Raw genomic sequence first — 27,167 nt, forward strand, 5'->3', positions numbered from 1 at the left:
TCAGTATGCCTCCTGGCAGGGGAGGGTCAAACATTGCCCATTACCAGCAAGACCTGGTTTTATCTGTTCTACTATGGAACCCCAGTCTGAAGCACATGCCTCAGTGGCTTGCACAGGCCTCTCCTGATCCCAGGAGAGCAACTCAGATTATGACCCAGAGAATAGAAAAGATGTGTTCCCAGAGGGTAGCCCTCCCTGGAAAAATAAGCTCCTCCCCCAGGCAGTTCCTCGGAGCACATCACCTAATGAAGAGATGTATTTATGTGCTTGAAGTGGGCAAGGGAGCAGACAGAATAATTCACTGCCTTTGCAGGACAGGTAATAGGACATTTTGTTTCACATGAAACTACATAGAACTTAAAGACAGAGAAAAAGAGTGAAACTTACTGACAAAGATAGGGGCATGTTTGAAGAGAAATAGTCCAGGCACAGTTGTATTATCAGGGATATATGCAGAGGAGTGACTTTGTGTTTAAAGAAAAAAAAAAAAAAAAAAGCCAAGGCTGTCGGAGCATGTGACCTGGGGAGTGGCCCCCTTATCCAGAGCTGCCAGCTACAGCACAAGTGAGTGTTTCTTTGAGCAGGGTTTGTTGCTGTTGTGTTATTGTATGCTAGCATGCTGATCTCTGAGAATATCTTTGTATATTTGCATAGTTTTTTCTGTAATTTATCTTGGCTAACGATATGGAGCTAGAAGCATTCCAGTTATTCATTGAACTCAGTGCCTAATCGTGAGATTTCAGTAGCAAAGAGCCCGTAATTTTTGGAGTGTTTCATCATTCTAAAGCCATGCTGCAGACTGAGATTACTTTCTCCTTTTCCCTGATGAAAATGATGTTTGTTATGACGCTGGAAGAGAGCGTTAGCTACGAGGTAGATATCAGAATTGCATTTGTGGTATACATCGGTCCAGGCAGACTGACTGGCGTGTTTTGATGATGCAGGGTACAGTTTAGGTACATTCCCAAGGCAAGACCTACTGATGCTAAGGCACTGCTTCTGCTTAAATGAGGGCTGCATTGCATTTGCTCAAGATGGAGTCCTTTGACAAGGATCTTCAAAGAGAGAGAATGGTGAGTCATGAGATAACCTACAGACTTTGTCATCCCTCCCAGTGAATCATACCCAAAGATGTCACCAAAAGAAACAGAACAAAGGCAGTCTGCAATACCGTGAGACTGTAAGATAAGTCCATCCCGTATAAAGCAATAGGTAACTCTCTGCTGAATGCTTCAGTATGGGCTACTGTGTCTGATAGTGACACATGGGGTGACAAGAAAGTGGTGAGCAAACAAAATACGTCAGCCACCAGCTCCTTCCCTGAAAATCTCACTGAGAAGCTGTGACCAGAAGTCACATGGTATGTGGTTAAATACAAGATACTTAATGAATAGGGCCAGCTTATCTATTCTAGACTTGCATTGCCTTGTTTATTTAGAAGGTTTCTTGCAGAATTCTATATCATGGGATCCTGAGAGATGTGACTGTCTTGGCTTAGCCAGAGATTATTAGACTTGCTGTCTATAGAAATGACAGGGTCGCTGGGCAGTGGTGGCGCACACCTTTAATCCCAGCACTTGGGCGGCAGAGGCAGGCGGATTTCTGAGTTCGAGGCCAGCCTGGTCTACAGAGTGAGTTCCAGGACAGCCAGGGCTACACAGAGAAACCCTGGTCCAAAAAACCAAACCAAACCAAACCAAAACAAAACAAAACAAAACAAAACAAAACAAGACATGGTCTCCACTGTCTAGGTTGTAGGGGTTCCCTTCTTGGCTTTCTTGAACAAAATGGGTTTTTTAGTTCTTTACTAGATCTCAGCGGGCTGAATCCAGGGTCTCTACAATGACAGAGAAAGAATGGAGAATAGGGATATTGTAAACCAAGGAAATAAGTGTTGTCTACTTTCTCTGTTCTACCTGGACAGAGTGAGTAAACCTGACATATTAGCTTTTCTTTAGGATGCTACAAACATTACAAATAATGTTTGTGGTATTTTTGGTTTCTACTATGAACAGTCTGTTTTATTTGCCCATGTCCATATGTGCTTATGAAAAACATTGTTTTAACAACAGTTTTGGGAAGAACTTAATAAACCATTTGTGCTGGATGGTTTTATGTCAACTTGACACAAGCTAAAGTCATCTGAGAGGAGGGAACCTCAATGAAGAAAATGCCTCCATAAGATCAGGTTGTAGCCATGCCTGTATGGCATTTTCTTATCTAGTGACTAAGAGGGGAGGACCCACCCCATTGTGGGTAGTGCCATCTCTGGACTGGTCCTATAAGAAAGCAAGTTAAGCAAGCCATAAGGAGAAAGTCAGTTCTCTGCATCAGCTCCTGTCTCCAGGTTCCTGCCCCGTTTGAGTTTCTGTCCAGACCTCCTTTGATGATGAGCAGTGACACAGAAGGGTGAGCCAGACTAATCCTTCCCTCCTCAAGTAGCTTTTGGTCATGGTGTTTCATCACCTCAGTAGAAACACACCAAGACACCTTTCTTTCTTAATTAAAAATAGATTCTTTTATCATACACTATATCCTGAGTATACTTTCCCTCCTTCTATTCCTCTCGGTTCCTCCCCTCCCTTCCAGATCCCTCCCTTTGTTTCTCTCATTAGAGAACAGACTTCTAAGAGATAACAACCAAACATGAAAAAATAAGATAATGAGATTAAGCAAAGACTTTCATACTGAAGTTGGACACAGCAACCCAAGAGGAAGAAGGGTCCCAAGAGTATGCCATAGAGTAAGAGATCCACTCATTCTCATAGTTAGGAGTCCATGAAAATGCTAAGCTAATAGCTATACTACATACACAGAGGACCTGGAGCAGACCCATGCTTGCTGCTTCAGTCTCTGTGAGCTCTTATGCACCTGGCTCAGTTGGTTCAGGGAGCCAGGTTTCCTCCACTAGTGTCCTCCACCCTCTCTGAGACAACATTGTTTAAAAAGCAAGTTATGGAGCCAGCACTCTCGTGGTGTATAGTCCATCATAGCAACTGTCAGTGTAGCCGAGTCATGCACCATCTCAGTCAGTTTTAGAGCATTCCTGTGAACAGAAAAGTAGCCTTCACTGCCCCTGGCATCCTCACCCACAAGCAAGTAGCCCCTCCTCCCACCCGCCTTTAGCACCCTTTGATTACTTTCTGTCTCAGTAGAACAAGCGAGGCAGCCCCTTCTGAACACGTGTCTGTGATGGTTCACATGGCTGTGAAGGTGTGCTGAGTCTAATAGTAAAGTCTGAAGTGTCCCTATGTGGCTGGTTAAAACATCATACACCACAAAGTCAGTATGTAGGAAAAGACTTTTCAGCCAGCACCAGTTCTATGCCGCAGTCATTTGTACTACATCTTTGCATGAAGTGCTTTTAACATAATGAAATCTGCAATAAATGGCTTATAGATTTTATATTTTTAATCCCCTGGGGACATGTTGTGTATTAAATTTGAAAGAGTGACTCCCCCTTCTGAGAGGTTACAGCACAATAGGGTAGGGATGTGTGTGCATAATCAAGTGGAGCATAGAGTAACTTCAGAATGCTCTTACAGCACAGTGCATAGAAAGGCATAGTGACTTAAATCTGAGACTGTGGGCAGCACTACAGAAACAGCTCCTAACAGAGTAACACCAGAGACTACTGAAGCATTAGGAGGGCTTGAAGAAGGGGAGAAGGACCAGAGTGCTCAAGCGTATGACCATAGAACACATCATAGGCCTTGGGATGTGAGCAGATGCCATAGCCAAGGGATGATGGGACAGGAAGGTACTAGGGAGAATCCTTTGGCCTAAATCAGGAGCTAGAAACTTCTGTGTAGGGTACCAAGAGTCTGGGCTTTATATACCACGTTCTTTTCTTGGATTGCTATGGCAAAGAACCAAAAAGCCTGGTGGTCTAGAACAATACCTACCTTCCCATAGCTCTGGAGGCCACAGTCTGCAGTCAAGGTGCTACACAGCCATGGTCCTCCTGTAACCTCTAGGGGAGGAATCCTTCTTCGCCCTGCAAATGCTTATAGCCTCAGATACTTCTTAGTTTCTGGCAGCAGAATTCTGTATGTGCTTCTATCACCACATAACGGTCGCCCACATCTCTTCCACCATCTCCCCTCTGTGCACACTGCTCTCTTGACCTAATTTTCCTTCTGCCTGTCCATCATCACATCCTTTTCTATACATATACCCCCACTATGCTCGATAAAAATCTTCCAGCCTGAAAATAGAAAGTTAAAGGGACCTCACAGAAGAAAAGGACATCCAGATCAGAGAAGCGGCTCCAAATAAAGAAGAGAGGCATTTCGCCAAAGTCATCATGTGAAACATACAATACCCTGCTTATTATGAAAAGTGTGAGCCAGGTACTGTTGGCAGCGTGAGCTGTTACATGCCTACCGCTTGACAGTTGGTAGAAAACACTTTATGTGCTCGCTTGGAAACAGTTTGGGTAATGATGTGGGCCACTCCCTGGAGGCTTGTGTGAAGGCTGCATCCACAAAACAGTCCTGTTCTGATGGACTTCGGGGGAGTGATTGGACCACAGGGCTCTCTGGCTTCATCAATAGCCTGTCTGTGGATTCATAGCTTGGTGGCATTATTACGAGGTGTTGAAGCATAGGAGTTGAGGCCAACCTTGAGGAAGTAGGCTGTGGGGAATGTACCCTAGATAGATGCTTTGTCCTTGGCCCCATGCTGACTACCTCTCTGCTCAGCCTCCTCTTCCATACTCTCTCACTGCCATGAAGTTCTGCCTCACCTCAGACCAGAGGGATGGAGCCCGCTAGCCATGGACATCTGAAACCAGACACAAAATCTGCCTTTCCTCCTTTCAGTTGTTCCTCTTGGGTGTTGGCCACAGACAACTGACAAATGCACACGTTATCTGCATGTGGGCTTCACACCAACCCATTGGAGGGATAACGCCCAGGACTCAGAGCCTGCAGTGCCTTCGCTGCCATCCTGACGCCTGTGTGGGCTCAGATGAACATCCTTGGTACCACACAAACTTTTGCCTAACTTATACCTTTCATATTAACCCCAAAATGTTCTGTCAGCTGTCTCACCTCTGAATCACAGGACTTAGCTAGTATTCTCACGTATGTTACTGATCTGCCGAGAGGATGGCCATTTGCTTAACAAGCTGATAAATGATAGGGATGGAATATGTCCATTGAGTAGGCACCAGCATTGCTTATAAACTAGTTATTTATTTTCAGGAATAGTAATCCTTTTTTTCATTCATGATGCTAAATTTGGTGGATACTATCATAAACAACAGAGAAAGTTCCAAAGAAATAAGGTTTTGTTCTTAGCCAGAATTCAAGAAATTTTCTTTTTTTTTTTTCAAATTATTGCTAAAGTTTATACAGATAAAGGGGCACACAAAAAGTGATACAGTTTCCAAATCACTATCTTTTAACATTTCAGAATTTGTGTAATCATTTACATGTTTTTTTCTTTAATATATTTTATTACGTATTTTCCTCAATTACATTTCCAATGCTATCCCAAAAGTCCCCCATACCCTCCCCCCTCTCCCCCATTTCCCTACCCACCCATTCCCATTTTTTTTTGACCCTGGCGTTCCCCTATACTGGGGCATATAAAGTTTGTGTGTCCAATGGGCCTCTCTTTGCAGTGATGGCCGACTAGGCCATCTTTTGATACATATGCAGCTAGAGTCAAGAGCTCCGGGGTATTGGTTAGTTCATAATGTTGTTCCACCTATAGGGTTGCAGGTCCCTTTAGCTCCTTGGGTACTTTATCCAGCTCCTCCATTGGGAGCCCTGTGATCCATCCACTAGCTAACTGTGAGCATCCACTTCTGTGTTTGCTAGGCCCCGGCATAGTCTCACAAGAGACAGCTATATCAGGGTCCTTTCAGCAAAATCTTGCTAGTGTATGCAATGGCGTCAGCGTTTGGAAGCTAATTATGGGATGGATCCCTGGGTATGGCAGTCTCTAGATGGTCCATCCTTTCGTCACAGCTCCAATCTTTGTTTCTGTAACTCCTTCCATGGATGTTTTGTTCCTAATTCTAAGAAGGGGTACAGTCACCCCTCAAGAAATTTTCTGGTGCTAATCTGAAATGTTAGCACCTGGACTAGAAATATTGTCCATACTTCCTAAGGAATAGTTGGTGACAGCTGGGGAGATGGCTGGCTGGGTGAAACAGGGGGGTCTGAATTTGGATCCTCAGCACCCATGGTAAGAACTGGGCAGTAGCACTGGAGACAGGATGGAGAGAGGAGACAGGAGGAGCCCAAAATTGCTGGCTAGCAAGGCTAGCCTCTCTGTGAGCTCCAGGTCCAAGGAGGAGAACTTGTCTCAAAAATTAGGGTAGAATGCACAGAAAAGGAGCACCCTCTGGCCTCTTACACTGTAAGGAGGAAGGCAATGCCCACCACCCTCTGGCCTCTCACACTGTAAGGAGGAAGGCGGTGCCCACCACCCTCTGGCCTCTCACACTGTAAGGAGGAAGGCGGTGCCCATCACTCTCAGGCCTCTCACCATCACATACATGGGTACACACTGGCACATATGAACACAGAGATTCACTTGACCACATACCATGCACACATAAACAAACACACAAATAGCCATTGTTTTTTCTAATTATTGCCTACCCATAGTGGCATGACCCCTTCCAAACACATAAAAGGCCTGATGAAATGGCACCTCAAGTCCTCAGCGCTCTGGGTCTGACGACCATTTTGCTACAATGTACCTTTCTGTAGTGGTTTTATTTAGTTTTTCTTACTTTTGCTGCTTCTTAACTATAACAGTTGCCATAGTAACACCTGTTGGCCAAAGGAAAACTGATTGCCATTTGCAGAAGAAAGATGCTGCTGTGTTCTTGCTTTTTACTCAGACCAAGGGATGCTTTCATTCCTTTCAAATCCTGTGTGACACCTTTCTACATGTTGGCAGGTGGTTGGACCCCACTGTTTACATTTTACATGCTAAACTGCAGCTATGTCATCCTCTAGAGTCCAAACAATTTCAAAGCTTTTTTTAAAAGTGTAATTTTGTTAGTTTTTTTTTTCTTTCTGTAAATGACCTGTTCAGGTCTTTAGTCTACTTACTTATTGGCTAATTTTTTTAAAAAGAATAAATCAAATTTATTTACCATTAACAGTTTATAGAGGTAAAAGAAACACTATTTACTTCTCTTTTTTGGTGAATAGAATCAACTAGATTTCAGTATCTGTATATCCCTCTGACATTATTACAATTATTGGACAGTCTATCCACTGGACAGTGAAACATAGTAAGTGGAAAGAGAAGTGAGACTCCATTACCACACGAGACTGGGCAGATGAGGGCAGGTCCAAAGGATGTTGTCCTAATAGAGTATAGGGAACGAGGATTTTTAAATAGTTGTCATATTCCCAGTGTATTTGAAAGTAACACATATGTATCAGAGAAATGGAGTAATTCTCTTTGTCTGAGGCCAAAATGGACTTCCTAAATGTCCTGTAAGAGCATATTGCTGTCAGCCATTCCTGAATGTCCTGTAAGAGCACATTGCTCGCAGCCGTCAGCAGCCATGTCTTTGGATCACTTTTTGAATCAAACTCTCTGCAGCACTTTTTTTAAAAATTTTTTTATTTTTGTGTTTGGTTTTTTTGTTTGTTTGTTTGTTTGTTTGTTTGTTTGAGACTAGGTTTCACTATATATCCCTGACAGTCCTGGAATTCACTATATAGGCTAAGGCGTCCTCAAACTCACAGAGATCCACCTGTCTCTGCCTCCTGATTGCTGGGATTAAAGGTGTGTGCCACTATGCCAAGCTACAACCTGTTTTTAATGTCCCCCTTCTTTATTTCCTCTGTCCCTTTTCATTTCCCCTCTTGCATGGCCAATTGGGTGGATGAAGACTCCATAGTTGATGGAGTAGCCAAGCAAAGAACTGTACACGGTAGCACAATTTCATTTGTCTTTTAAAATATCACAAAAAAGTAAGGAAATAAAGCTAGGCTTATATATGATGGTCATTATCTCTACATATATATATATATATATATCTGAAGAAATAGGTTTTAGATGTTAATTTTACAATATATTAAAGGGGCGACACATCATTAGTGCCATCCTCCTGAAGTAAGCCATCTTGGAACCACACCCCATTGAAGTTGGCATTTGGGCCCAGCTGGTCTGGATGCAGCATTTTGGCAGACTTTGGGTGAGGGTTTCATCTGACTACAGAACAAGTCCTCATCACCATCAGAGGTCATAAAACGTGGAGATAGGATCCTAAAGCACTATATGATCCTAGCTGGGCCTCAGTTTCCTTATCGCTACCATCCAGAATTGAGCTGAGTTTGCTCTCAGCTCTAAGATTATCTAAAGCATACTCTGAAATGGGCACAGTCTTGAAGATTAGAACACAAATACCATTACACCCTGAAGATGAAGAAAATGTCAGAAACCCAGGGAGCCACTAAAGCATGGACCCTATGTGACTTTTCTGAAATGAGACAGAGCATGAACTAACTGAAAGGAAGCAAAGAAAATAAGTGAGCACTCACCTACCACATGCAAGGAAACTCATGTAAGCACATGTTCAGTCCTGGCGCCAAAGCGAGCGGTGAGCCAGTGTGGCCATCTTAATACCAGGTCTTCTAGTGAAGCAAAAGCAATTCTCAAAGATTCCAGCCAGCCTTTCACAACTACCTCATAGTTACAACTATGGAATGTTCTCTTTCATTCAGCTAAGGTTGTTAATTAGTCCTGCAAGCTATTCCTGAAAATTATATTTTAAAAAAATGCAAGCTCTAGGGATTGGAAAGATGGTTCAGCAGTTAAGAATACTGGCTGCTCTTCCAGAGGACCCAGGTTCAATTCCCAACACTGACATGGCAGCTAACAACAGTCTGTATCTCCTGTACCAGAGGATCCAACACCCCCATACAGACATACATGGAGGCCAAACACCAATGCACAGAAAATAAAAAGAAATCTTATTTTTAAAAAACTGCAAGCTCCATCTTTGAAATGGTGCAGTGACCAGTGTGAGCCTGCCTGTAACAGCTGTGTTCCTTTGAAATACTGTAAGGAACGGCAGTGGCTAGGCTGCTCTGTCCACATGGCCCGTGGCTAGAGCTGAGTGCCCTGAGCTCCGCCTGTCTTACCCTCCTCTTTGCCTCAGAGGCAGGATGAGGTAGTAGGAGATGTAGCTGCTTTTCCCATGCTCTGATTCTGATGGTTTCCCAGGGCTGCCATAACAAAGTGGCACCGATTGTATAGCTTGAATGACAGCAATAGCTGTGTCACCTCTCATTGCTGGCTCTAAGGTCCAGGAGTCAGCAAGGCATGCTGCTGCAGTGGCTCCAAGAAATGGTGTCAGGCCTTACCCTTGATTTAAGGCAACCAAACCTCAGTGCTGGGATTGGGTTCTTTCAGGGTGTGTGCGTGTGCACGTGTGCGTGTGTGTGTGTGTGTGTGTGTGTGTGTGTGTGTGTGTGTATACACTCAACTTATACAGTTCAGCAACGTGAGCGTTCCACCCTGCAGAGATGCAACTTCCTCTTTAGTTCTTCTAAACATACCATGTCATGACACAGCCAATATGGACTGAGCTCTCTCTGTTTACTGCATGGTTCTCTTGGGGTGCTGGGGCACACATTAGGTCATGCTCTCTTTACCTTCAGATGAATTTCCTTTTCTTCCTCAGAGATAGCCAAGTTCAACTTAGGTCATCTTAGTGTTCTGTGGAGGAAAGAGAGAATGTGTGTGTGTGTGTGTGTGTGTGTGTGTGTGTGTGTGTGTGAGAGAGAGAGAGAGAGACAGAGACAGAGACAGAGAGAGACAGACAGACAGAGAGACAGAGACAGAGAGACCGAGAGACAGAGAGACAGAGAGACAGAGAGACAGAGACAGAGACAGGGACAGAGGTGGTTGTTGTTGTTAAACAATATATCCTAAGAAGTCTTGGGTTTCGACAGGTGCCTTCTGTGGGCCTAACAGATTGGGACTGTGGGGTTTTTTGAGAGTAACTGAACTTAAGCAGTTTGAAATAGGTCCTGTAGCCTGTTCATTGATTAGTTTGTAAACAACTAACGGTTAACACTTAACTAACCTATCAATTAAGCTATAACTTAATTGGCTGTGCTGAGCGGTCCCTGTGCTTACTTCTACATAATCAGTGTCTGATCAGATCAGCGCTCGAGGTTCTCAGAACCTCCAGGAAGCTGCTCCACTGGAAATTGGGCTGTTGCTTTATTTTGCCAGGAAAAAAAAAAAAAAACTCAATTTGAGGGTTAACCTGGGGCTGTTATCACGGTCTATCGCAGATGGCCTTTCTGTAATATGCCCATCACAGTGAGAGAGTGAGGCCAAAGCTAGAGAGGCCTGTAAGTGGCATCAGAACCCTCCGTGCAGAGAGCTGTATCTATAATGTGTGAAGTGGGAGGCACTGAGCACTGAGGGATTTTTGTATTTGTAAGAAATGTAATAACATTGACAGATGGTTGAAGTGGATGAGTGACAGTGAGTTTGCCATTGCTGTTGTTCTGATTGCATGTGTGTTTGCAGTATCTAACAGTAGCCTTTTAAGTTGGGGTCACGGGTGAAGCCTCACAATGTAGTCCAACTGGCCTTGAACTCTCTATCCTCCTGCCTCAGCTTCCTGTAAGCTGGTATGCACCATCATGCTCACCTTGAAAATGTTCTTAAATACCTTTTTTGCTTCCAAAGGACCAGCTTTTACAAACTGGTCATGTGCAGAGTCATTTTATGTATTGCCTGTTCTCTGAAGCAGCTCATAAGCTCTGAAAGCAGGCTGTCATGCTGTGTCTCTGCCGCTCGTCGTCTGTTCCAGTGCCATGGCCGTGTGCTGTGGAATGTCCTAAGTGCTCACTTTCCGTGGACTGTGGACCGGCTCACATGTTATAGCCTGGGCTGTCCTTCCGAGCCACGAAAACTGTCTTCCTGTTGTGCACACTGTCACTCCACGACTTCTCTTCCAGTACTGAAACTGTTCATCCACAAGCCATGTTTGTGATCCACGCTTATTCATACGGTTCATGGTCGCTGTAACCTTGTAAGCCTCTCTGCAAGTAACATGCTTATAAGTAGAAAGCTTTTGCTTATAACATTCCAATTGTTTCTCACGAAACATTGCTATTAGATTGTTAGCTGTCCTCCCTAGGTTCTGGGAAACTGTAGATGGTGTGAGAATATGTACTTAAGAACTCCCTAAAATTCAAAACAGCATATCATTCTTGGAGAGACTATTTTTTAAGCCAGATCCTTTATTGGGATTTCCAGGGGGAGGTACTTTGCTAGTGTTGTCTTTATAATCTTTTTGATAATTAAAAAAAGAAAAAATCTGACATCCCTAAGGCATGTCCAGTCATGGCAGCCTCTGCACTGTCTCTTTCAGCCATCCTTTCTTGCCTCTTCCATTTTTTCATTTGCAACAAGGAAAATAAACCATAGGAAGCCCTGCTCTTAATGGCCTGCCACTCTGCATACATCACGGATCTCAGCTGTTGGAGTGCAGGAACAATGACCCCAGCATCAGCTGATGGTGTGAGAGTAACTGCCAGGGACTCTGAGCTGGTGGCTCAGGACTGGGGGAGGGGAGAGAAACGTGGGAGAGCTGGTGAGAGGTGAGACCCAGAACAGGAAGAGCTTAGTGAGGGAGATGCCAGCAGGCCACAAGGAGAGTCCGGGGACACAGGAGCAGGGCACTAGTGTCTCTACACTGCAGTCCTTGGCAGCCGGTTACTTTATCTGTAGCTGCTGCTGTACTGCTGAGCCACTGAACACAGCTAGGGCTGATTGCTGAGAAGAACTGAATGTTCAGATTTAATGGACAGAAGCATCTATTCTGTGTGGGGGAATCCCTGTTTTATTGTTAATTTGTTAAACCCATCACTAAATGCCAGTGAACTAATGAGAAGTATTATGCAATAGTTTATGACCTTTTTTTTTTAACCAAAAATCTATCAAGTTGCTGACATTTATCATTTTGACAAATTGGGGATGTGCATAATTAACTGGATTAATGGCTGACTTACTAGGCATATCTCAGGGGAGCTGATTATTAAATTGCTATCTTCATGGCAAAAGGCTCTTGGGGTTTTATCCTAATCCTTAGTCAACACTAGGCCTCATCTGGGTGAAACCCCGTAAGGAAAGATGGCTACATAACAAATGGCAGACAGAGCAGGAATGGGGAACACCCTTACCTTTAACTGAGTACCCCAAGGCAGAACTGTCACAGAAACTGTGTAAGCAGTATAATGCAAAAGGCTCAGGAAAGAGAGCTGGGGCTTAGTCCAGGCCTACTGGAAGGAAACGCACACTTTGTTTCAGCTACAAGCTGATATGGCAGGATACTGGGACTGATAAAAAGCTGCCGTGTCCTATAGCTTTCTGTATAAAGGATGGTATGCAAGACAACACAAGTCAGGGTCTGTACCACCTTTGACCAGCCACGTGCAGTGGAGAACTGCCTTTGAACTACCCAAGGGGGGGCCGCAGGGGTGGGGGGGCAGAAAACTCAACTGTCACCTCAGGAAGTCTCCTCTTGTCTTCCTAACTCACCACTTTTTCTCACATACATCCTCTTGCCTTCCCCGAAACTGGATCGGCTGTAACTAAAGCAAATGTGCCCCACTTACACCCACCTGTTCCCATCCACAGTGGAGGTTTGCTCAGTACTGGTGGAGTCTGATTGTTCAATTGTAAGCTCCCAGGCTGAGATGCTACTGTCTAGGCCTGACCAGTGGGATGACTTCCTGCTGAGCCAGGCAGATCTCACACCACAGATATCACTCCCACTGCTCTGAGTGACTTTAGATGGAGCAAGCTTTCAGGTGAGTTTTCTTGTTTGGCCCTTCCTGGGAGTATCACTCACCAATGCTCAGAACTTATTGCCAGTCCTGAGGAAACCTTGAGTAAAGCAGGTGCCTCGTGTTCCACTGGCTCAGTAGTCACAGACGCAGAGGAGCAGAAGGATGGATAAACAGCTGGTTTCAGGAGCCCCAAAGTCCCACAAGATAGAAGGAGATATTAAGTTGAAAGTTTTGGATTAGTTTAAGTCAGTCTTCGTTTGCAGTGTACACATGTACAGATAGTCACACAGAGAAAGGAGCCCCGAAGGACGACTAAGACCTCACGTGAGAATTCTGCTGAGGACAGGTCATGACAATGTTCTGTCCTGAAGCCCAGTGTTCTAGTGATGTAGCTAGAGTTACACTGGGGTTTGCCACCGCTTTTTGAGAGTGATTTGGAAAATAATAGAATGTCTGCATCTTTGGGAATATTCTTTTTTCTTTGGTAAGAGCTTTACTGAGCTATCATTTGCTTGACATACAATCCATCCACTTAAACGATGCAGTTGGTGGGTTTACCATAGAACGGGACACACATGCTTCATAGACCACTTCCATCACCCTTCAGCACAGTCTCTACCTCCCATCTTCCCCAGCTCTCAGCAGTCACTCCTTCTCTATGCATCCAGCTTTCTTTATTTGACCATTTGTGGACATTTCTTGTGAATGGGATCCCGTAATATATAGAGTCACCAGCTTCTTTCCATTACCGTGTGTTCAGAGTACATCCATGTTGACCCTGTGTCAATGACATCCCACTCTGGATGTGACTAATATACTCTGATGTGTTTGTTCACCAGTTGATGGATGCCTAGGTTGTTTCTGGGTTTTAGCTATTTGAATCATGGTTCTATGAACCTCTGTGCTTCTGGGGAGTTTCCGTGGTTGCTTCTCTTTGTATATATTTAGGAGTAGATAGTGACAGTTCTGTGGTTAGCCCTTCCTGAGAACATCTAGACTGTTTGCAAAGTGGATGGTCGTCTTGCACTCTTAGCAGAGGGTCTGCGAGTTTGGGCTTCTTCTCTTCCCGCCAGCACACATTACTGTTGTAGCTGGAGGCTGTGAAGCGCATCTCACGGTGGTTGGCACTTGCATGTCTTTGGTGATGGCGTTGGCCACATGTGGACTTACTGGCTAGTTTATAAGTTCCTTTGGAGAGATGCTGTTTACTCTTTGCTCATTTGGGGCTTGGATATCTTAGTGTGTTTTAAGAGCTGTTTATATATTCAGGCTACAATTCCTTTATCAGGTGGTTTGCACCCATTTCTCTTCTTCTTCGGGATGTCAACTTTAGTACGTATAGTGTTCTCTAAAAACTCACATCTTTTTATGTTATATTTTATTGATTTTGTACTTGGCATCATATCAGTAGCTTCCTTGGCCAGATCTGAGCTCATGGAGACTTACCCGTTTCCTTTTTTAGTAGTTTCTATAATTTCATCTCTTAGATTTCAACTTAACTTTAGTATGGTGTGAGTTCAGGGTTCACTCTCTCCTTTTGTATGTGACTACTACCTATCCAGCCCTGTTTCCTAAAGTGACTACTCTTTCTCCATTGAATTATATTCACACTTCTGTTAAAAGGCAATTGACAGTGTAAATAAAGGAATATAAAGATATGGGTTTGCTTGCATGGGTGGTAAGTCTTGCCCGATTTAATCAGTATGTCTGTCTACATTTGTAATAGCAGCACTGTCTCACTCACCTCTTCCCCTGGACGATTCTTCCCTCTTGCCCTAGCTGTTCTGACAGTGCAGCTATACCCTGCTCCTGACTGCTCAGCCTTAAGTCGGGCTCTTTACTCATCAGGAATAGAAAATGAAGGTTGATTTTATTTGACTGTATGTGTGATACGAGGACTAAACTTAGACCCTGAGCATGTCGTACATGTGCTCGACCACAAACTGCGGCCCCAGCCCTGAAATACTTTTTCTACTACGTAGTGAGAGAATTTTACATTAAAACAAACAATGCAAAGCCATTGGCCTTGGGTAACTAAACCTAGCTCATCTTTCTGACTAATTCAAGAGTCTTCTGAACTTGGGCATTGACAGAGAAGCCAAGAGGCTTATGATTAGAACTTCCATGTAAATAGATGTGAATGTGGGAGCCTGGGAGGAGGCCTGACAAGGAAGCCACTTACCCAGGAAGCCTGGCCCTCCCACTTTGTGTGATTGGCACGGGAGACTTGGAGTTGGGTTAGAGGAAGATAACCCATGACTGTGTGTCTCCTGATACTTTTAGATTTGTTTTAAGAAAATAACAATGTAGCTGCATGCATTGCAAGCAAAGGCAGCCTTTCTCTCAGGACAACTGGCAGGGAAAAAAGAGTTGTATCTTAATATCATGTCACATCTGATTCTGCACCAGAAGAAAGAAACACTCAGAAACTATGATATCCAAAGAACAGCCATAAATATACATCTAGGTGGCCCATGTTCTTCTCACAATTGAATGTTAAAAAACAAAACATAACAGAATTTATACCTCAGTCTGCTAAAATAATTGAGAAGTCCTGGTCCTAGTCAGCAGCTATAATTCACTATCATATTCACTAGAATATGAATAAACTCATCGTTCACTCCATTCCTCTTCCCCCATCACCGCCCCCATCATGGTGTCGTGGTAAAGGTGTGTCCAGGGGCTAGAGAGGCAGGTTCTTTTTTTTTTTTTTTTTTTAATTTATTTTTTTGGCTTTTCAAGACAGGGATTCCCTGGAACTCCCTTTGTAGACCAGGCTGGCCTCGAACTCAGAAACCCACCTGCCTCTGCCTCCCAGGTGCTGGGATTAAAGGCGTGCGCCACCACCCGGAGAGGCAGGTTCTTACTAAGAGTGCTTGTTGCTCTTCTAGAGGACTGAGCCTGGTGCCTCAAACTTCCTGTAACTTCAGCCCCAGAGGCTCTGAGACGTCTTCCGGCCTCCACTGGCACCGACACAGATGACCTGCGGACGCACATGCACACACGCGCTCACACACTGATAAATCATTTTTTTAATACACTAAATATTCAGTACAGATGACATTTGTTGTAGGATGTAAACTGGGGTGGAGAGGAATCATGCAAGATGGGAGAAGGGTTGGGCCAGTGACCGGATGTGGGAGCTGATGAGTTGGCGATGAGTAGCTTGTCTTACTACAGTTGCCTCTCTCATTTCCACAGTGGGGTGAAGATGGAACAAGAACAGGCTATATCCGCATGCCCGTGGCTCCTGACAGTCACACAGCCTCCTTTCTATGTGAAAGGGTCAACTGATTCATGGTTTACCACACCAAAAGCAGGAATGTTCTTTTCATATAAATTCTGAGTTTTTATCTCAAATGTAGGTAGCACTTACTTGATTTTAATTGTAATATGGTAATTTACAGATTTACCTGTCACAAACTGGAAAGACTTTGAGGAAAAACAAGTAAATTGCTTTATATTTGATCCAATACTAACATGGCTGTTAGTTCAGAGGGAAAAGCTGCGTATGTTTTGAGTACGGCCAGCACTTTCACTGGTTTAGAAGTTAAAACTCCGGCCTCTTTGAAGAGGAATGTGGAGCTCAGGGTCTGATCCACAGGCCAGCGTTTTCCACAGCAAGCTGGCAAGCGTCTTTCACAGCCTGTCCACATGCCTTCCCTGCCCCCAGACATTGTTTCTTTCTTTTTGGTTACAGGCCAAGAAGGAAGAGAGAATCTCAGCATCCTAACACGGGAAGGAAACCCTCCTCTGGACAAGCATTTCTCCAAGGTAAATGTGACCATCAGAGGAAGAAGGCGGGGAGCACGTGCTTTGCGGTTTCAGATGACAGTGCGAGCATGGAGACTTGATGGTCTGTCTGCTGCAGACTAGGACTGAGTGAAAGGGGAGAGAGACGAAAGGGAGGCTGGTGCTTCCGGCTGCAGCCTCACTAAAACTATCTCCAAAAGAACCCCATCGCGCCCTGGGAGGCCATGGGACTGGTCAGCGAGTGTGTGGGAAAAGAGGGAGGGAGGAGAGTCCTCGTGTTTAGACTGAAAATTGCATTCATTCCTTTATGATGAAATAGTGGAGGGATTCTAACTAGAGGTCAATAAAGTGTCCACTCTGTATGTGTCATGCAGGTGATCCTGGACCAATGTTTTGCACCAACTAAGACTCAACAAATAAGAAAAGAATTTAAGAAATCTCTGCGGGGTGGGGGGTCTGAAAATGCACACCAAGTTAGCCTTTCAGTGGTTCATACAAAATACTTTATAAATGTCTCATTTTAGAGGATAATGTCCTTAATACCACTTCTAAAGAGGAGCTGAGGGGGAGACACAGGCAGACCTCAGACCCTAGAGGAGTGGGCCACCCTCACCTTGCACATTCACAGGAATAGCTCCAGGCTCTCCCTTTGTGAATCATAATCTTAGTAGGCACCAAGGCTTAAAGGCAGCAGTAGAGCCCATTGTTGGCTTCAGCACTCGTGACTCGCCTCCTAGGACCTGAATACAAACTGCTCTATCATTTCTATGAAATTCCTCTTTTGCTGTTTAGCAAAAGGCTATTTTCACTAGCTGCCTGTGAGCTCCTATCCCTGTCCCTTTTTTGATGAGCTGTGCTCACAGGTGTGAAAAGCTAGGAGCCAAGGACAGTGACACTGCTCAGGCCTGGAGTCCAGTGGTTTTTAGCAAAGGGCTATTTTCACTAGGCCTGAGATTTTTATCTGATAAAGCACTTCCTTTTTCCTTACAAAATGTCTGTGTACTCACATCCGCAGGGATGAAACAACACACACTGAGATTTAAAATCTTCTTGTCTGCTTTCTCTGATCAGAAGATCATATATGGCTGGCATTATTCCACCCTTGGTGTTGTGGAAAGCAGTTTCAGATGGAAGGGGAGAGCCAGCTTCTGGCTTCACCCTCCCTGGCTGTTCTCAGAAGGGTTGGGGGAAGTGTAGGCTGTAAGTTGGAAGAGAATTTTGTGATACTATTCATTCTCAGCTCTGACAGAGAGGACATTGTTTGCTCACTGTAATAGTCTTGGCAGGGATCTCTGCTGTGCATACAGAATGGGAGCAGAGCAGTGGGAACCGCTGAATTCTAAGAAACACATCAGCTTAGGGATTTTTTTAAAATACATTTTAATAGCTTCTCATTACCAAGATGCAAGTTATAATTTAGGAAAACATTTTCCTTGGTTCCTTTCTTCACACTGCATTATGCATGTATTACATAAAAGGTCCTTATGAGAGTAGGGTGCCCATCTAAGCTGTGGCATCAAGCATTTCAATCCTAGAAATTCAGAAAGACATCCTGTGCGCTGCAGACAGCCTCGAGGCTTGCTCGTTGTACATCAGCGCTCCTATCAGTGCCAGCAGTGTTAGCTTGGAGCTCCTGGGAACAATTATGTGCAGACAGTAATCAGTGTATGGCAGGGACACGGTGAGGGTACCACCCGCGGTGTGACAGACAGAGAACGCGCATAACTTTTAAAGACCCCAACTTCAGAAGGAGTTTCTGCAGTCTGGATTGTGTGAAAGGAGGACAGGAGCTAGAGCTCAGCGGCAGCAATGTGCCTCGTGTGCTGGGAGTCTGCATTGCATCCTGACTATTACAAACCACAGTAAGAGTGATGGTGATGGGTGAGCTTAGGCAGAACATAGAGGAGTGCATTGATATGGCAGTGTTTGGGACTGAATAACAGATACCAATAAAAATAACTAAGCTCTTCAACCTTCTCCTCCTCCTTTTTTATTCCAATTGATGCATTTGAGATAGCCTGTTTTTAATATAAAAATTTTATATAAATATACAGGATTGCTGAGGGTATGGGGTAGAATATGGCATTGTATGGGGGCATACGAGAGACGCAGGGCCAGCCACTCCTGCCTGTGTCTGGTGGTCTGTGGAGGTGCTGATTGGGTGGCAAGGATACCTACAGAGGACCTGCTGGCCTATCATTGACTCTGGCATCCAAGAGAAACCCATTTGTTTCTCTTGAGGCTCCTAGAACCACTGGACTCCAGGCCTGAGCAGTGTCACTGTCCTTGGCTCCTAGCTTTTCACACCTGTGATCACAGCTCATCAAAAAAGGGACAGGGATAGGAGCTCACAGGCAGCTAGATCCTTTTAGCTGCAGCTGACCTGAAGGGAAGAGAAGAAGGTGTTGTGTGAACATTGAGGCAAGGCATCCTTACCCACTGTGAAGAGAAATGGTTATGAAAGAAACCACCCCAAAGGCTGCATGGTGTTTTCTTGTTTGACAGATACTTTATGGCTCCTGGAAGGGCGGGATAATCTGCATAGCTACCCTGGTGTGATGGTGAGGATGCCCATTTTACTGGGGATTCAGCAGTTCAGAGTCCATAAGGACCTGAGAGGCAAGAGCAGAGTCAGCGCTGGCGTCCAGCAGCTGTGGGATCTGGCTTAGTGTGTGTGTAACTGACCATCATAGGGGCCGCTGGACGGGACCAGAGCCTGCTGAGCGGGGTCTGTGAACAATCTGTAAACAATCACCTCCACAGAGGCGTACACCGTATGTTCCATCATCGTGTTTGGAAGCACTGCCTTTGTCTGATTGTGCTTGTGTCTGTAGAAAAATAATTTATAGTCTTCTTCTGTCTAAAATGGGCACATGATCCTGATCATTAAAAACAAAATTCCAACATTTCCTTCATGACTCATGGTACACTGTACCACAGGTGACAGCACAGGATTCCCAACAGGCCCAGTAGCCTCACGGGGAGACTGGGCTCCTTGCTACATTGTGACTTACCACCTTCAAGAGCACCGCAGCTGACACTGATGTGTCAGCCGATAACATGTGGCCATTTCCGTTCCTCACCTGATTCCTGGGGTCTCATCTTACCCAGACCCTCCCAAGGTGTGTTCAAAGGAGTCTTTTTTTTTCTCCTTAGAATGTTTTATTATTTGAATTTTCTATTGTATATTAAATATCCTAATCATATTGAGTATTTTAAGAATTGAATAATACATCAAGATATTTCATTCAACTTTTCTTTTCATATCCTTTAGTACCCTAAAAATATCATTAAATCATATTGAATAATGCCATAACTCTGGAAACTACTTCTAATGCTTGATACTAAATTATGTTTCAAAACATTTAAAATAATCTTTGGAAGTTAAACATAGTAGAAGAACATAAAATGTTAGAGAATCATTAAGTAATATATTAAAAGCCTTATACAATACCACCTGACAGAGAGAGTATTCAAAATGTGTTATATGTCTGTATAAATTGTCTAACAGTTTAAAAAAGATTATCCATGTTTCTATGAGAGAAATTATGTAATCAGTAAGAAAATTTTTAAAATATCAAAATAGGAAAAACCCTTTGAAATCAAATATTACAAAAATGTTCATTTTGTTATTATTAATGTCCAGCCTTAGTAAAAAGAGCAAACATGGGCTAGTCAGTGGTCACCAGCACAAATTTAGCACAGGACTGCCCTGTCTGACCTCTGGGATCCTGTAGAGACTTGATAGTCCAGAGAAGAGGGATGCTGGGGGGCGGGGACGAGGTGTAGAGAGACTGTAGAGATGGGGGTGGGGATGAGACAGTGAGAGTGAGGGGAGAGCACACTCTCAGAGGACAAAAGGAGGGGGTATGCGGTGAAGAACTCTGGGATTGGAGACCAGAAGGGCAACAATATTTGAATTGTAAGTAAATAAAATAATTAATTATTTTAAATGCTAATTTCATACACAATAAGAAAATCTTTTAATAATTATATTTCCATGATGTTTGTAGACTGTTTATAATATTTTCAAGTGTTAATGTTTCTCAAACACAATAATAATTTTGAGTTACCTTTCATTAAAGTTATGTATCCATTTTAAAATATATAAAATAATACAATATTCCATATAATCAGGTTGTTATACTTTAGGCTCCTTTACACATCAATTTAATGTTACCTTTTAGTGTGAGTGTTGCTGTGTCAATTTACTAAAAACGGCCATCAGATTTCTCTTAAAACCTCAGTCTTCCTAATTCTTTACCAGACTTAAATTGATGTCTGAGCACTGAGATGTTTTCTTTTTTTTTTTTTTCCTTTTCCTTTTAATTGGATATTTTATTTAAATTAATAATTGAAATGTAAATACATTTCAAATATTATACCCTTTCCCAGTTTCTGCTCCAGAAACCCCCTATCCCATCCCCCTTCCCCTGCTTCTATAAGGGTGTTCTGCCCACATACTCCCAGCTCCCTGCCCCCACCCTCCCATTCCCCTATACTGAGCATGGAGCCTTCACAGGACCAATGGCCTCTCTTCCCACTGATGTCCCACAAGGCCATCCTCTGATACATCTGTGAAGCTGGAGCAATAGGTCCCTCCATGTGTACTCTTTGGTTGGTGGTTTAGGCCCTGGGAGCTTTGGGGGGATATGGTTGTTGATATTGTTCTTCCTATGATATTGCTATGAAGCAATCCCCTTCAGCTCCTTCAGTCCTTTCTCTAACTCCTCGACTGGGGACCCCATGCACAGTACAGTGGTTGGCTGCTAGCTTCCTCCTCTGTATTTGTCAGGCTCTGGCAGAGCCTCTCAGGAGACAGCTATATCAGGCTCCTGTCAGCAAGAACTTGTTGGCATCCATAATAGTGTCTGGGTTTGGTGACTGTATATGGGATGGATCCCCAGGTGGGGCAGTTTCTGGATGGCCTTTCCTTCAGTCTCTGCTTCACACTTTGTATTTCCTCCCTTGAGTATTTTGTTCCCCTTTCTAAAAAGGACAGAAGCATCCACTTTTTGGTCTTCCTTCTTCTTGAGCTTCATGTGGTCTGTGAATTGTATCTTGGGTATTCTGAACTTTTGGGCTAAAATCCACTTATCAGTGAGTGCATACCTGTGTGTTCTTTTGTGTCTGGGTTACCTCACTCAGGATGGTATTTTCTAATTCTGTCCATTTGTCTCAGAATTTCATAAATTCATTGTTTTTAATATCTGAGTAGTACTCCACTGTGTAAATGTACCACATTTTCTGTATCCATTCCTCTGTTGAGGGACATCTTGGTTATTTCCAGCTTCTGGATATTATAAATAATAACAAATAATAGGCTGCTATGAACATAGTAGAGCATGTGTCCTTATTATATGTTGGAGCACCTTTTGGGTATATACCTAGGAATGTTATAGCTGGGTCCTCAGGTAGTACCATGTCCAGTTTTCTGAAGAATCTGGAGCAATAGGTCCCTCCATGTGTCCCTCCATCTGTACGCCAGACTGATTTCCAGAGTGGTTGTACAAGCTTGCAATCCCACCAACAATGGAGGAGTGTTCTTCTTTCTCCACATCCTCGCCAGCATCTGCTGTCACCTGACTTTTTGATCTTAGCTATTCTGACTAGTTTGAAGTGGAATCTCAGGGTTGTTTTGATTTGCATTTCCCTGATGACTAAGAATATTGAACATTTCTTAGGTGCTTCTCAGCCGTTTAATATTCCTGTTGAGAATTCTCTGTTTAGCTCTGTACCCCATTTTTAAATAGGGTTATTTGGTTCTCTGGAGTCCAGCTTGAGTTTTTTGTGTAGGTTGGATATTAGCCCTCTTATCGGATGTAGGATTGGCAAAGATCTTTTCCCAATCTGTTGGTTACTGTTTTGTCCTGTTGACAATATCCTTTGCCTTACAGAAGCTTTGCGATTTTATGAGGTCCCATTTGTCTAGTCTACAGCAAAAGGCATTGGTATTCTATTCAGGAAATTTTCCCCTGTGCCCATATGTTCGAGGCTCTTCCCTGCTTTCTTTTCTATTAGATTCAGTGTATCTGTTTTTTTAATGGAGGTCCTTGATCCACTTAGACTTGAGCTTTGTACAAGGAGACAAGAATGGATCAATGCTGACCGACAGTTGAGCCAGCACCATTTGTTGAAAATACTGACTTTTTTCCACAGGATGATTTTAGCTCCTTTGTCAAAGATCAAGTGACCATAGGTGTGTGGGTTCATTTCTGGGTCTTCAATTCTATTCCATTGATCTACCTGTCTGTTGCTGTACCAGTACCATGCAGTTTTTTATCACAATTGCTCTGTAGTACAGCTTGAGGTCAGGGATGATGATTCCCCCAATTCTTTTACGGTTGAGAATAATTGCTCTCCTGGATTTTTTTGTTATTTCAAATGAATTTGCAAATTGCTTTCTCAAACTCTGTGAAGAATTGAGTTGGAATTTTGATGGGGATTGCATTGAATCTGTAGATTGCTTTTGGCAAGATAGGCATTTTTACTATATTAATCCTGCCGATCCACGAGCATGGGAGATCTTTCTATCGTCTGAGATCTTCAATTTCTGTCTTCAGAGACTTGAAGTTCTTGTCATACAGATCTTTCAGATGCTTGGTTAGAGTCACACCAAGGTATTTTATATTGTTTATGACTATTGTGAAGGGTGTCATTTCCCTAATTTCTTTCTCAGCCTGTTTATCCTTTGAGTAGAGGAAGGCCACTGATTTGTTTGAGTTAATTTTATATCCAGCCACTTTGTTGAAGTTGTTTATCAGGTTTAGGAGTTTCCTGGTGGAATATTTGGGGTCAATTCAGTATACTATCATATCATCTGCAAATAGTGATATTTTGACTTCTTCCTTTCCAATTTGTATCCCCTTCATCTCCTTTTGTTGTCTAATTGTTCTGGCTAGGACTTCAAGTACTATATTGAATAGGTAGGGAGAGAGAGGGCAGCCTTGTCTAGTCCCTGATTTTAGTGGGATTGCTTCAAGTTTCTCTCCATTTAGTTTGATGTTGGCTACTAGTTTGTTGTATATTGTTTTTACTGTGTTTAGGGATGGGCCTTGAATTACTGATCTCTCTGATACTTTTATCATGAAGGGGTAATGAATTTTGTCAAATGCTTTCTCAGCATCTAATGAAATGATCATGTGATATTTTCTTTGAGTTTATTTATATAGTGGATTACATTGATGGATTTCCATATATTGAACCATCCCTGCATCCCTGAGATGATGCCTACTTGATCATGATGGGTAGTCGTTTTGATGTGTTCTTGGATTCGGTTTGCTAGAATTTTATTGAGTATTTTTGCATTGATATTCACAAATGAAATTGGTCTGAAGTTCTCTTTCTTTGTTGGGTCTTTGTGTGATTTAGGTATGAGTGTAATTGTGGCTTCATAGAACAAATTGGGTAGTGTTCCCTCTGTTCCTATTTTGTGAAATAGTTTGAAGAATATTGGTATTAAGTCCTTTTTGAAGGTCTGATAGAATTCTGCACTAAACCCATCTGGTCCTGGACTTTTTTTGGTTGGGAGATTTTTTAATAACTGCTTCTATTTCTTTAGGGGATATGGGACTGTTTAGATGGTTTATCTGATCCTGATTTAACTTTGGTTCCTGGTATCTATCTAGAAAATTGTCCATTTCATCCAGATTTTCCAGTTTTGTTGAATATAGACTTTTGTAGTAGGATCTAATGATTTTTTAAATTTCCTCAGTTCCTATTGTTATATCTCCCTTTTCACTTTTGATTTTATTAATTTGGATGCTGTCTCTGTGTCCTCTAGTTAGTCTGGCTAAGGGTTTATCTATCTCGTTGCTTTTCTTGAGAACCAGCTCCTGGTTTTGTTGATTCTTTGTATGGTTCTTTTTGCTTGTACTTGGATGATTTCAGCCCTGAGTTTGATTATTTCCTGCTGTCTGCTCCTCTTGGGTGTATTCGCTTCTTATTGTTCTAGAGCTTTCAGGTGTGCTGTCAATTTGCTAGTGTGTGCTCTCTCCAGTTTCTTTTTGGAGGCACTCAGAGCTATGAGTTTTCCTCTTTAGCATTGCTTTCCTTGTGTCCTATAGGTTTGGGTATGTTGTGCCTTCATTTTCATTAAATTCTAAAAAGCCTTTAATTTCTTTATTTCTTCCTTGGCAAAGTTACCATTGAGTAGTGCATTGTTTAGCTTCCATGTGTATGCGGGCTCTCTGTTGTTTTTGTCATTATTGAAGACCAGCCTTAGTCTGTGGTGATCTGATAGTATGCATGGGATTATTTCAATTGTCTTGTATCTGTTGAGGTCTGTTTTGTGACCGATTTTATGGTCAGTTTTGGAAAACGTATGATGAGGTGCTGAGAAGAAGGTATATTCTTTTGTTTTAGGATGAAATGTTCTATAGATATCTGTTAAATGCATTTGGTTCATAATTTCTGTTAGTTTCAATGTGTCTCTGTGTAGTTTCTGTTTCCATGATCTGTCCATTAATGAGAGTCGGGGTTGAAGACTCCTATTATTATTGTATGGGGTGCAATGTGTGCTTTGAGTTTTAATAAAGTTTCATTTACAAATGCGGGTGCCCTTGCATTTGGAGCATGTTCAGAATTGAGAGTTCATCTTGGTAGATTTTTCCTTTGGCCAGGATGAAGTGTCCTTCCTTATCTTTTTTGATAACTTTTGGTTGAAAGTCAACTTTATTCTATATTAGAATGAATACTCCAGCTTGCTTTTTGGGACCATTTGCTTAGAAAATTGTTTTCCAGCCTTTTACTCTAAGGTAGTCTGTCTTTGTCACTAAGGTGCATTTCCTGTATGCAGCAAAATGCTGGATCCTGTTTACGAATCCAGTCTGTTAATCTATGTCTTTTTATTGGGGAATTGAGTCCATTGATTTTAAGAGATATTATGGAGCCAGGCGTGGTGGCGCATGCCTTTAATCCCAGCACTTGGGAGGCAGAGGCAGGTGGATTTCTGAGTTTGAGGCCAGCCTGGTCTACAAAGTGAGTTCCAGGACAGCCAGGGCTACACAGAGAAACCCTGTCTCGAAAAACCAAAAAAAAAAAAAAAAAAAGATATTAAGGAAAAGTAATTGTTACTTCTGTTACTTCCTGTTATTTTTGTTGTTAGAGGTGGAATTATGTTTGTGTGGCTATTCTTTTGGGTTTGTTAAAAGATTACTTTCTTCCTTTTTCTAGGGTATAGTTTCCCTCCTTGTGTTGGAGTTTACTAGCTCTTGTCCTTCATAGGGCTGGATTGTGGAAAGATACTGTGTAAATTTGGTTTTGTCATGGAATATCTTGGTTTCTCCACCTATGTTGAGAGTTTTGCTGGGTATAGTAGCCTGGGCTGACTTTTGTGTTCTCTTAGGTTTGGGATGGCATATGCTCAGGAACTTCTGGCTTTTATAGTTTCTGGTGAGAAGCCTGGTAGGTCTTCCTTCATATGTTACTTGGCCTTCTTCCTGTACTGCTTTTAATATTCTTTACTTTGTTTTGTGCATTTGGTGTTTTGATTATTATGTGACAGAAGTAGTTTCTTTTCTGCTGGTCCAGTCTATTTGGAGTTCTGTAGGCTTATTGTATGTTCACGGACATCTCTTTCTTTAGGTTAGGGAAGTTTTCTTCTATAATTTTCTTGAAGATATTTACTGGCCCTTTAAATTTGGAATCCTCGCTCTCTTCTATACCTATTATCCTTAGGTTTGGTCTTCTCACTGTGTCCTGGATTTCCTGGATGTTTTGGGTTAGGAGCCTTTTGCATTTTGCATTTTCTTTGACTGTTGTGTCAATGTTTTCTATGGTATCTTCTGCACCTGAGATTCTTTCTTCTATCTCTTGTATTCTGTTGGTGATGCTTGCATCTATGATTTCTGACCTCTTTCTTAGGTTTTCTATCTCCAGGGTTGTCTCCCCTTTTGATTTCTTTATTGTTTCTCTTTCCATTTTTAGGTCCTGGATGGTTTTCTTCAATTCTTTCACCTGTTTGGTAGTGTTTTCCTGTAACTCTTTAAGGGATTTTTGTGTTTCCTCTTTAAGGGCTTCTAGCTGTTTACCTGTATTTTCCTGTATTTCCTTCTAGTGTGTGTGTGTGTGTGTGTGTGTGTGTGCCAAAAACTTTTTGCCAGTTTACTTTGTCTTATTATTAACCACAAAAAGAATTGTAAGTTTAGTGTTTTCACCCAAACTTAAGATATCACAATGTTAGTTATTATTATCATGTATGTGTCTTAGTACCATGATATATCAAATATAGCTTTTAAATTACATAATTAGTTCCCAAACCAGGAATATATTGCATAATTACAATTTCAAAAATGGTTGGTGGGTTGAGAGATGGCTTAGTGGTTAAGAACACTTGTAGGTCTTGCCGAGAAAGAACAATGCAGGTACTGGGTCTTGTCCCTCATGGCAGCTCACCATCATCCATAACTCTAAATCTAGAAAGTCCAAAGCCCTCCTCTGACCTCCTCATGCACCAGGCCTGTGTGTAATACACAGTCGTATGCACAGGCAAAGCAGTCATACAGATAAAATAAATCTTTTCTAAATATTTTACATTTTTGGTAAGGCATGCATTTCATTACAAAATAAACATAGAATAAATTAAAAGTACATTACTGCTGGGCAGTGGTGGCGCAC

The 27,167-nt window shown here is 42.6% G+C and overlaps 1 protein-coding gene across 3 annotated transcripts in view; it reads left to right on the forward strand.

Moving 5' to 3' along the window:
- Window positions 1-27,167, forward strand: part of Pag1 (phosphoprotein membrane anchor with glycosphingolipid microdomains 1) — a 150,476-nt gene that overhangs the window by 75,813 nt on the left and 47,496 nt on the right. For 2 of the 3 annotated variants that reach the window (XM_021158325.3, XM_085836026.1), the window contains one exon: window positions 16,498-16,571. The exons of the other annotated variant lie outside the window; for it this stretch is intronic. The gene's annotated coding sequence lies outside the window, so the exon portion shown is untranslated. The remainder of the gene's footprint in view (window positions 1-16,497; window positions 16,572-27,167) is intronic. 3 annotated transcript variants of the gene reach the window in all.

The sequence above is a fragment of the Mus caroli genome, unplaced genomic scaffold (assembly GCF_978045245.1).
Source record: "Mus caroli unplaced genomic scaffold, Mus_caroli_1 scaffold_3, whole genome shotgun sequence".
Taxonomy (NCBI): Eukaryota; Metazoa; Chordata; class Mammalia; order Rodentia; family Muridae; genus Mus; species Mus caroli.